The sequence below is a fragment of the Salmo trutta genome, chromosome 13 (assembly GCF_901001165.1).
Source record: "Salmo trutta chromosome 13, fSalTru1.1, whole genome shotgun sequence".
Lineage (NCBI taxonomy): Eukaryota > Metazoa > Chordata > Actinopteri > Salmoniformes > Salmonidae > Salmo > Salmo trutta.
The window spans coordinates 88,046,025-88,057,613 of record NC_042969.1 but is presented as its reverse complement, the minus strand read 5'-3'; positions in this window follow the sequence as shown (position 1 = coordinate 88,057,613).

The following is an 11,589-nucleotide window of genomic DNA, read 5'->3' as shown; positions in this document are numbered from 1 at the left end:
TACAGGTGCTACCCTCCACACACCAACCTTCACTATGTCACCAGGACAAATACAGGTTACTACCCTCCACAACATAACCTTCACTATGTCACCAGGACATATACAGGATTCTACCCTCCACAACATAACCTTCACTATGTCACCAGGACATATACAGGATGCTACCCTCCACAACACTATGTCACCAGGACATATACAGGATGCTACCCTCTACAACACTATGCCACCAGGACATATACAGTATGCCACCCTCTACAACACTATGTCATCAGGACATACAGAGGGTTCTACCCTCCACATCATAACCTTCACTATGTCACCTGGACATATACAGGATGCAACCCTCCACAACATAACCTTCACTATGTCAACAGGACATATACAGGTTACTACCCTCCACAACACAACCTTCACTATGTCACCAGGACATATACAGGTTACTACCCTCCACAACACTATGTCACCAGGACATATACAGGGTTCTACCCTCCAGAACATCACCTTCACTATGTCACCAGGAGATATACAGGATTGTACCATCCAGAACACCACCTTCACTATGTCACCAGGACATATACAGGATACTACCCTCCACAACACCACCTTCACTATGTCACCAGCACATATACAGGATTCTACTCTCCACAACACAACCTTCACTATGTCACCAGGACATATACAGGTTACTACCCTCCACAACACAACCTTCAATATGTCACCAGGACATGTACAGGTTACAACCCTCCACAACACAACCTTCACTATGTCACTAGGACATATACAGGTTACTACCCTCTACAACACTATGTCACCAGGACATATACAGGATGCTACCCTCCACAACATAACCTTCACTATGTCACCAGGACATATACAAGATGCTACCCTCCACAACATAACCTTCACTATGTCACCAGGACATATACAGGTTACTACCCTCCACAACATAACCTTCACTATGTCACCAGGACATATACAGGATGCTACCCTCCACAACATAACCTTCACTATGTCACCAGGACATATACAGGATACTACCCTCCACAACACAACCTTCACTATGTCACCAGGACATATACAGGTTACTACCCTCCACAACACAACCTTCACTATGTCACCAGGACATATACAGGTTACTACCCTCCACAACACTATGTCACCAGGACATATACAGGATTCTACCCTCCAGAACACCACCTTGACTATGTCACCAGGACACATACAGGATTCTACCCTCCACAACACCACCTTCACTATGTCACCAGCACATGTACAGGATGCTACCCTCCACAACACAACCTTCACTATGTCACCAGGACATATACAGGTTACTACCCTCCCTCCACAACACAACCTTCACTATGTCATCAGGACATATACAGGTTACTACCCTCTACAACACTATGTCACCAGGACATATACAGGATGCTACCCTCCACAACATAATCTTCACTATGTCACCAGGACATATACAGGATACTACCCTCCACAATACAACCTTCACTATGTCACCAGGACATATACAGGTTACTACCCTGTACAACATAACCTTCACTATGTCACCAGGACATATACAGGATGCTACCCTCCACAACATAAAATTCACTATGTCACCAGGACATACACAGGATTCTACCCTCCACTACACTATGTCACCAGGACATATACAGGATGCTTCCCTCTACAACACTATGTCACCAGGACATATACAGGATTCTACCCTCTACAACACTATGTCACCAGGACATATACAGGATGCCACCGTCTACAACACTATGTCACCAGGACATATACAGGATTCTACCCTCCACAACATAACTTTCACTATGTCACCTGGACACATACAGGATACTACCCTCCACAACACAACCTTCACTATGTCACCAGGACGTATACAGGTTACTACCCTCCAAAACACTATGTCACCAGGACATATACAGGATACTACCCTCAACAACACCACCTTCACTATGTCACCAGGACATATACAGAATGCTACCCTCCACAACACCACCTTCACTATGTCACCAGCACATATACAGGATGCTACCCTCAACAACACAACCTTCACTATGTCACCAGGACATATAAAGGTTACTACCCTCCATAACACCACCTTCACTATGTCCCTAGGACATATACAGGTTACTACCCTCCACAACACAACCTTCACTATGTCACCAGGACATTTACAGGTTACTATCCTCCACAACACCACCTTCACTATGTCACCAGGACATATACAGGATACTACCCTCGACGACATAACCTTCACTATGTCACCAGGACATGTACAGGATGCCACCCTCCACAACATAACCTTCACAATGTCACCAGGACACATACAGGATACTACCCTCCACAACACAAACTTCACTATGTCACCAGTAGATATACAGGTTACTACCCTCCACAACACAACCTTCACTATGTCACCAGGAGATATACAGGTTACTACCCTCCACAACATAACCTTCACTATGTCACCAGGACATATACAGGATGCTACCCTCCACAACATAAAATTCACTATGTCACCAGGACATACACAGGATTCTACCCTCCACAACACTATGTCACCAGGACATATACAGGATGCTTCCCTCTACAACACTATGTCACCAGGACATATACAGGATTCTACCCTCTACAACACTATGTCACCAGGAGATATACAGGTTACTACCCTCCACAACACAACCTTCACTATGTCACCAGGAGATATACAGGTTACTACCCTCCACAACATAACCTTCACTATGTCACCAGGACATATACAGGTTACTACCCTCCACAACACAACCTTCACTATGTCACCAGGACATATACAGGTTACTACCCTCCACAAGACTATGTCACCAGAACATATACAGGATACTACCCTCTACAACATAACCTTCACTATGTCACCAGGACATATACAGGTTACTACCCTCCACAACACAAACTTCACTATGTCACCAGGACATATACAGGTTACTGCCCTCCACAACACCACCTTCACTATGTCACCAGGACATATACAGGATACTACCCTCCACAACACCACCTTCACTATGTCACCAGGACATATACAGGATACTACCCTCGACGACATAACCTTCACTATGTCACCAGGACATGTACAGGATGCCACCCTCCACAACATAACCTTCACAATGTCACCAGGACACATACAGGATACTACCCTCCACAACACAAACTTCACTATGTCACCAGTAGATATACAGGTTACTACCCTCCACAACACAACCTTCACTATGTCACCAGGAGATATACAGGTTACTACCCTCCACAACATAACCTTCACTATGTCACCAGGACATATACAGGATGCTACCCTCCACAACATAAAATTCACTATGTCACCAGGACATACACAGGATTCTACCCTCCACAACACTATGTCACCAGGACATATACAGGATGCTTCCCTCTACAACACTATGTCACCAGGACATATACAGGATTCTACCCTCTACAACACTATGTCACCAGGAGATATACAGGTTACTACCCTCCACAACACAACCTTCACTATGTCACCAGGAGATATACAGGTTACTACCCTCCACAACATAACCTTCACTATGTCACCAGGACATATACAGGTTACTACCCTCCACAACACAACCTTCACTATGTCACCAGGACATATACAGGTTACTACCCTCCACAAGACTATGTCACCAGAACATATACAGGATACTACCCTCTACAACATAACCTTCACTATGTCACCAGGACATATACAGGTTACTACCCTCCACAACACAAACTTCACTATGTCACCAGGACATATACAGGTTACTGCCCTCCACAACACCACCTTCACTATGTCACCAGGACATATACAGGATACTACCCTCCACAACACCACCTTCACTATGTCACCAGGACATATACAGGATACTACCCTCGACAACATAACCTTCATTATGTCACCAGGACATATACAGGATGCCACCCACCACAACATAACCTTCACTATGTCACCAGGACATATACAGGATACTACCCTCCACAACACTAAGTCACCAGGACATATCAGGATACTACCCTCCACAACACTATGTCACCAGGACATATACAGGATACTACCCTCCACAACATAGCCCTCACTATGTCACCAGGACATATACAGGATACTACCCTCCACAACATAACCTTCACTATGTCACCAGGACATATACAGGATACTACCCTCCACAACACTGTGTCACCAGGACATATTCAGGATACTACCCTCCACAACACTATGTCACCAGGACATACACAGGATGCTACCCTCTACAACACTATGTCACCAGGACATATACAGGATCCTACCCTCCACAACACTATGTCACCAGGACATATACAGGATACTACCCTCTACAACACTATGTCACCAGGACATATACAGGATGCTACCCTCCACAACATAACCTTCACTATGTCACCAGGACATATACAGGATACTACCCTCCACAACACAACCTTCAATATGTCACCAGGACATGTACAGGTTACAACCCTCCACAACACAACCTTCACTATGTCACTAGGACATATACAGGTTACTACCCTCTACAACACTATGTCACCAGGACATATACAGGATGCTACCCTCCACAACATAACCTTCACTATGTCACCAGGACATATACAAGATGCTACCCTCCACAACATAACCTTCACTATGTCACCAGGACATATACAGGTTACTACCCTCCACAACATAACCTTCACTATGTCACCAGGACATATACAGGATGCTACCCTCCACAACATAACCTTCACTATGTCACCAGGACATATACAGGATACTACCCTCCACAACACAACCTTCACTATGTCACCAGGACATATACAGGTTACTACCCTCCACAACACAACCTTCACTATGTCACCAGGACATATACAGGTTACTACCCTCCACAACACTATGTCACCAGGACATATACAGGATTCTACCCTCCAGAACACCACCTTGACTATGTCACCAGGACACATACAGGATTCTACCCTCCACAACACCACCTTCACTATGTCACCAGCACATGTACAGGATGCTACCCTCCACAACACAACCTTCACTATGTCACCAGGACATATACAGGTTACTACCCTCCCTCCACAACACAACCTTCACTATGTCATCAGGACATATACAGGTTACTACCCTCTACAACACTATGTCACCAGGACATATACAGGATGCTACCCTCCACAACATAATCTTCACTATGTCACCAGGACATATACAGGATACTACCCTCCACAATACAACCTTCACTATGTCACCAGGACATATACAGGTTACTACCCTGTACAACATAACCTTCACTATGTCACCAGGACATATACAGGATGCTACCCTCCACAACATAAAATTCACTATGTCACCAGGACATACACAGGATTCTACCCTCCACTACACTATGTCACCAGGACATATACAGGATGCTTCCCTCTACAACACTATGTCACCAGGACATATACAGGATTCTACCCTCTACAACACTATGTCACCAGGACATATACAGGATGCCACCGTCTACAACACTATGTCACCAGGACATATACAGGATTCTACCCTCCACAACATAACTTTCACTATGTCACCTGGACACATACAGGATACTACCCTCCACAACACAACCTTCACTATGTCACCAGGACGTATACAGGTTACTACCCTCCAAAACACTATGTCACCAGGACATATACAGGATACTACCCTCAACAACACCACCTTCACTATGTCACCAGGACATATACAGGATGCTACCCTCCACAACACCACCTTCACTATGTCACCAGCACATATACAGGATGCTACCCTCAACAACACAACCTTCACTATGTCACCAGGACATATAAAGGTTACTACCCTCCATAACACCACCTTCACTATGTCCCTAGGACATATACAGGTTACTACCCTCCACAACACAACCTTCACTATGTCACCAGGACATTTACAGGTTACTATCCTCCACAACACCACCTTCACTATGTCACCAGGACATATACAGGATACTACCCTCGACGACATAACTTTCACTATGTCACCAGGACATGTACAGGATGCCACCCTCCACAACATAACCTTCACAATGTCACCAGGACACATACAGGATACTACCCTCCACAACACAAACTTCACTATGTCACCAGTAGATATACAGGTTACTACCCTCCACAACACAACCTTCACTATGTCACCAGGAGATATACAGGTTACTACCCTCCACAACATAACCTTCACTATGTCACCAGGACATATACAGGATGCTACCCTCCACAACATAAAATTCACTATGTCACCAGGACATACACAGGATTCTACCCTCCACAACACTATGTCACCAGGACATATACAGGATGCTTCCCTCTACAACACTATGTCACCAGGACATATACAGGATTCTACCCTCTACAACACTATGTCACCAGGAGATATACAGGTTACTACCCTCCACAACACAACCTTCACTATGTCACCAGGAGATATACAGGTTACTACCCTCCACAACATAACCTTCACTATGTCACCAGGACATATACAGGTTACTACCCTCCACAACACAACCTTCACTATGTCACCAGGACATATACAGGTTACTACCCTCCACAACACTATGTCACCAGGACATATACAGGATACTACCCTCTACAACATAACCTTCACTATGTCACCAGGACATATACAGGTTACTACCCTCCACAACACAAACTTCACTATGTCACCAGGACATATACAGGTTACTGCCCTCCACAACACCACCTTCACTATGTCACCAGGACATATACAGGATACTACCCTCCACAACACCACCTTCACTATGTCACCAGGACATATACAGGATACTACCCTCGACAACATAACCTTCATTATGTCACCAGGACATATACAGGATGCCACCCACCACAACATAACCTTCACTATGTCACCAGGACATATACAGGATACTACCCTCCACAACACTATGTCACCAGGACATATCAGGATACTACCCTCCACAACACTATGTCACCAGGACATATACAGGATACTACCCTCCACAACATAGCCCTCACTATGTCACCAGGACATATACAGGATACTACCCTCCACAACATAACCTTCACTATGTCACCAGGACATATACAGGATACTACCCTCCACAACACTGTGTCACCAGGACATATTCAGGATACTACCCTCCACAACACTATGTCACCAGGACATACACAGGATGCTACCCTCTACAACACTATGTCACCAGGACATATACAGGATCCTACCCTCCACAACACTATGTCACCAGGACATATACAGGATACTACCCTCTACAACACTATGTCACCAGGACATATACAGGATGCTACCCTCCACAACATAACCTTCACTATGTCACCAGGACATATACAGGATACTACCCTCCACAACACAAACTTCACTATGTCACCAGGACATATACAGGTTACTACCCTGTACAACATAACCTTCACTATGTCACCAGGACATATACAGGATGCTACCCTCCACAACATAAAATTCACTATGTCACCAGGACATACACAGGATTCTACCCTCCACTACACTATGTCACCAGGACATATACAGGATGCTTCCCTCTACAACACTATGTCACCAGGACATATACAGGATTCTACCCTCTACAACACTATGTCACCAGGACATATACAGGATGCCACCGTCTACAACACTATGTCACCAGGACATATACAGGATTCTACCCTCCACAACATAACCTTCACTATGTCACCTGGACACATACAGGATACTACCCTCCACAACACAACCTTCACTATGTCACCAGGAGATATACAGGTTACTACCCTCCACAACACAACCTTCACTATGTCACCAGGACATATACAGGTTACTACCCTCCACAACACTATGTCACCAGAACATATACAGGTTACTGCCCTCCACAACACAACCTTCACTATGTCACCAGGACATATACAGGATACTACCCTCCACAACACCACCTTCACTATGTCACCAGGACATATACAGGATACTACCCTCGACAACATAACCTTCATTATGTCACCAGGACATATACAGGATGCCACCCACCACAACATAACCTTCACTATGTCACCAGGACATATACAGGATACTACCGTCCACAACACTATGTCACCAGGACATATCAGGATACTACCCTCCACAACACTATGTCACCAGGACATATACAGGATACTACCCTTCACAACATAGCCCTCACTATGTCACCAGGACATATACAGGATACTACCCTCCACAACATAACCTTCACTATGTCACCAGGACATATACAGGATACTACCCTCCACAACACTGTGTCACCAGGACATATTCAGGATACTACCCTCCACAACACTATGTCACCAGGACATACACAGGATGCTACCCTCTACAACACTATGTCACCAGGACATATACAGGATCCTACCCTCCACAACACTATGTCACCAGGACATATACAGGATACTACCCTCTACAACACTATGTCACCAGGACATATACAGGATGCTACCCTCCACAACATAACCTTCACTATGTCACCAGGACATATACAGGATACTACCCTCCACAACACAACCTTCACTATGTCACCAGGACATATACAGGTTACTACCCTGTACAACATAACCTTCACTATGTCACCAGGACATATACAGGATGCTACCCTCCACAACATAAAATTCACTATGTCACCAGGACATACACAGGATTCTACCCTCCACTACACTATGTCACCAGGACATATACAGGATGCTTCCCTCTACAACACTGTGTCACCAGGACATATACAGGATTCTACCCTCTACAACACTATGTCACCAGGACATATACAGGATGCCACCGTCTACAACACTATGTCACCAGGACATATACAGGATTCTACCCTCCACAACATAACCTTCACTATGTCACCTGGACACATACAGGATACTACCCTCCACAACACAACCTTCACTATGTCACCAGGACATAGACAGGTTACTACCCTCCACAACACTATGTCACCAGGACATATACAGGATACTACCCTCAACAACACCACCTTCACTATGTCACCAGGACATATACAGAATGATACCCTCCACAACACCACCTTCACTATGTCACCAGCACATATACAGGATGCTACCCTCAACAACACAACCTTCACTATGTCACCAGGACATATAAAGGTTACTACCCTCCATAACACCACCTTCACTATGTCCCTAGGACATATACAGGTTACTACCCTCCACAACACAACCTTCACTATGTCACCAGGACATATACAGGATACTACCCTCCACAACCATACCTTCACTATGTCACCAGGACATATACAGGATACTACCCTCGACAACATAACCTTCATTATGTCACCAGGACATATACAGGATGCCACCCACCACAACACAACCTTCACTATGTCACCAGGACATATACAGGATACTACCCTCCACAACACTATGTCACCAGGACATATCAGGATACTACCCTCCACAACACTATGTCACCAGGACATATACAGGATACTACCCTCCGCAACATAACCTTCACTATGTCACCAGGACATATACAGGATACTACCCTCCACAACACTGTGTCACCAGGACATATTCAGGATACTACCCTCCACAACACTATGTCACCAGGACATACACAGGATGCTACCCTCTACAACACTATGTCACCAGGACATATACAGGATCCTACCCTCCACAACACTATGTCACCAGGACATATACAGGATACTACCCTCTACAACACTATGTCACCAGGACATATTCAGGATACTACCCTCCACAACACTATGTCACCAGGACATATACAGGATACTACCCTCCACAACATAACCTTCACTATGTCACCAGGACATATATAGGATACTACCCTCCACAACAATATGTCACCAGGACATATACAGGATACTACCCTCTACAACACTATGTCACCGGGACATACAGTGCTATATTAACCAGACCATCCCCTGGCACAGTGCTATATTAACCAGACCATCCCCTGGCATGGCACAGTGCTATATTAACCAGACCATCCCCTGACATGGCACAGTGCTATATTAACCAGACCATCCCCTGGCATGACACAGTGCTATATTAACCAGACCATCCCCTGGCACAGTGCTATATTAACCAGACCATCCCCTGGCACAGTGCTATATTAACCAGACCATCCCCTGGCATGGCAAAGTGCTATATTAACCAGACCATCCCCTGGCACAGTGCTATATTAACCAGACCATCCCCTGGCATGGCACAGTGCTATATTAACCAGACCATCCCCTGGCACAGTGCTATATTAACCAGACCATCCCCTGCATGACACAGTGCTATATTAACCAGACCATCCCCTGGCACAGTGCTATATTAACCAGACCATCCCCTGGCATGGCACAGTGCTATATTAACCAGACTATCCCCTGGCATGGCGCAGTGCTATATTAACCAGACCATCCCCTGGCACAGTGCTATATTAACCAGACCATCCCCTGGCATGGTGCTATATTAACCAGACCATCCCCTGGCATGGTGCTATATTAACCAGACCATCCCCTGGCACAGTGCTATATGAACCAGACCATCCCCTGGCATGGCACAGTGCTATATTAACCAGACCATCCCCTGGCATGGCACAGTGCTATATTAACCAGACCATCCCCTGGCACAGTGCTATATTAACCAGACCATCCCCTGGCATACACAGTGCTATATTAACCAGACCATCCCCTGGCACAGTGCTATATTAACCAGACCATCCCCTGGCATGGCACAGTGCTATATTAACCAGACCATCCCTGGCATGACACAGTGCTATATTAACCAGACCATCCCCTGGCATGGCACAGTGCTATATTAACCAGACCATCCCCTGGCATGGCACAGTGCTATATTAACCAGACCATCCCCTGGCATGGCACAGTGCTATATTAACCAGACCATCCCCTGCATGACACAGTGCTATATTAACCAGACCATCCCCTGGCACAGTGCTATATTAACCAGACCATCCCCTGGCATGGCACAGTGCTATATTAACCAGACCATCCCCTGGCATGGCACAGTGCTATATTAACCAGACCATCCCCTGGCATGACACAGTGCTATATTAACCAGACCATCACCTGGCACAGTGCTATATTAACCAGACCATCCCCTGGCATGGCACAGTGCTATATTAACCAGACCATCCCCTGCATGACACAGTGCTATATTAACCAGACCATCCCCTGGCACAGTGCTATATTAACCAGACCATCCCCTGGCATGGCACAGTGCTATATTAACCAGACCATCCCCTGGCATGGCACAGTGCTATATTAACCAGACCATCCCCTGGCATGACACAGTGCTATATTAACCAGACCATCACCTGGCACAGTGCTATATTAACCAGACCATCCCCTGGCATGGCACAGTGCTATATTAACCAGACCATCCCCTGCATGACACAGTGCTATATTAACCAGACCATCCCCTGGCACAGTGCTATATTAACCAGACCATCCCCTGGCATGGCACAGTGCTATATTAACCAGACCATCCCCTGGCATGGTAGAGTGCTATATTAACCAGACCATC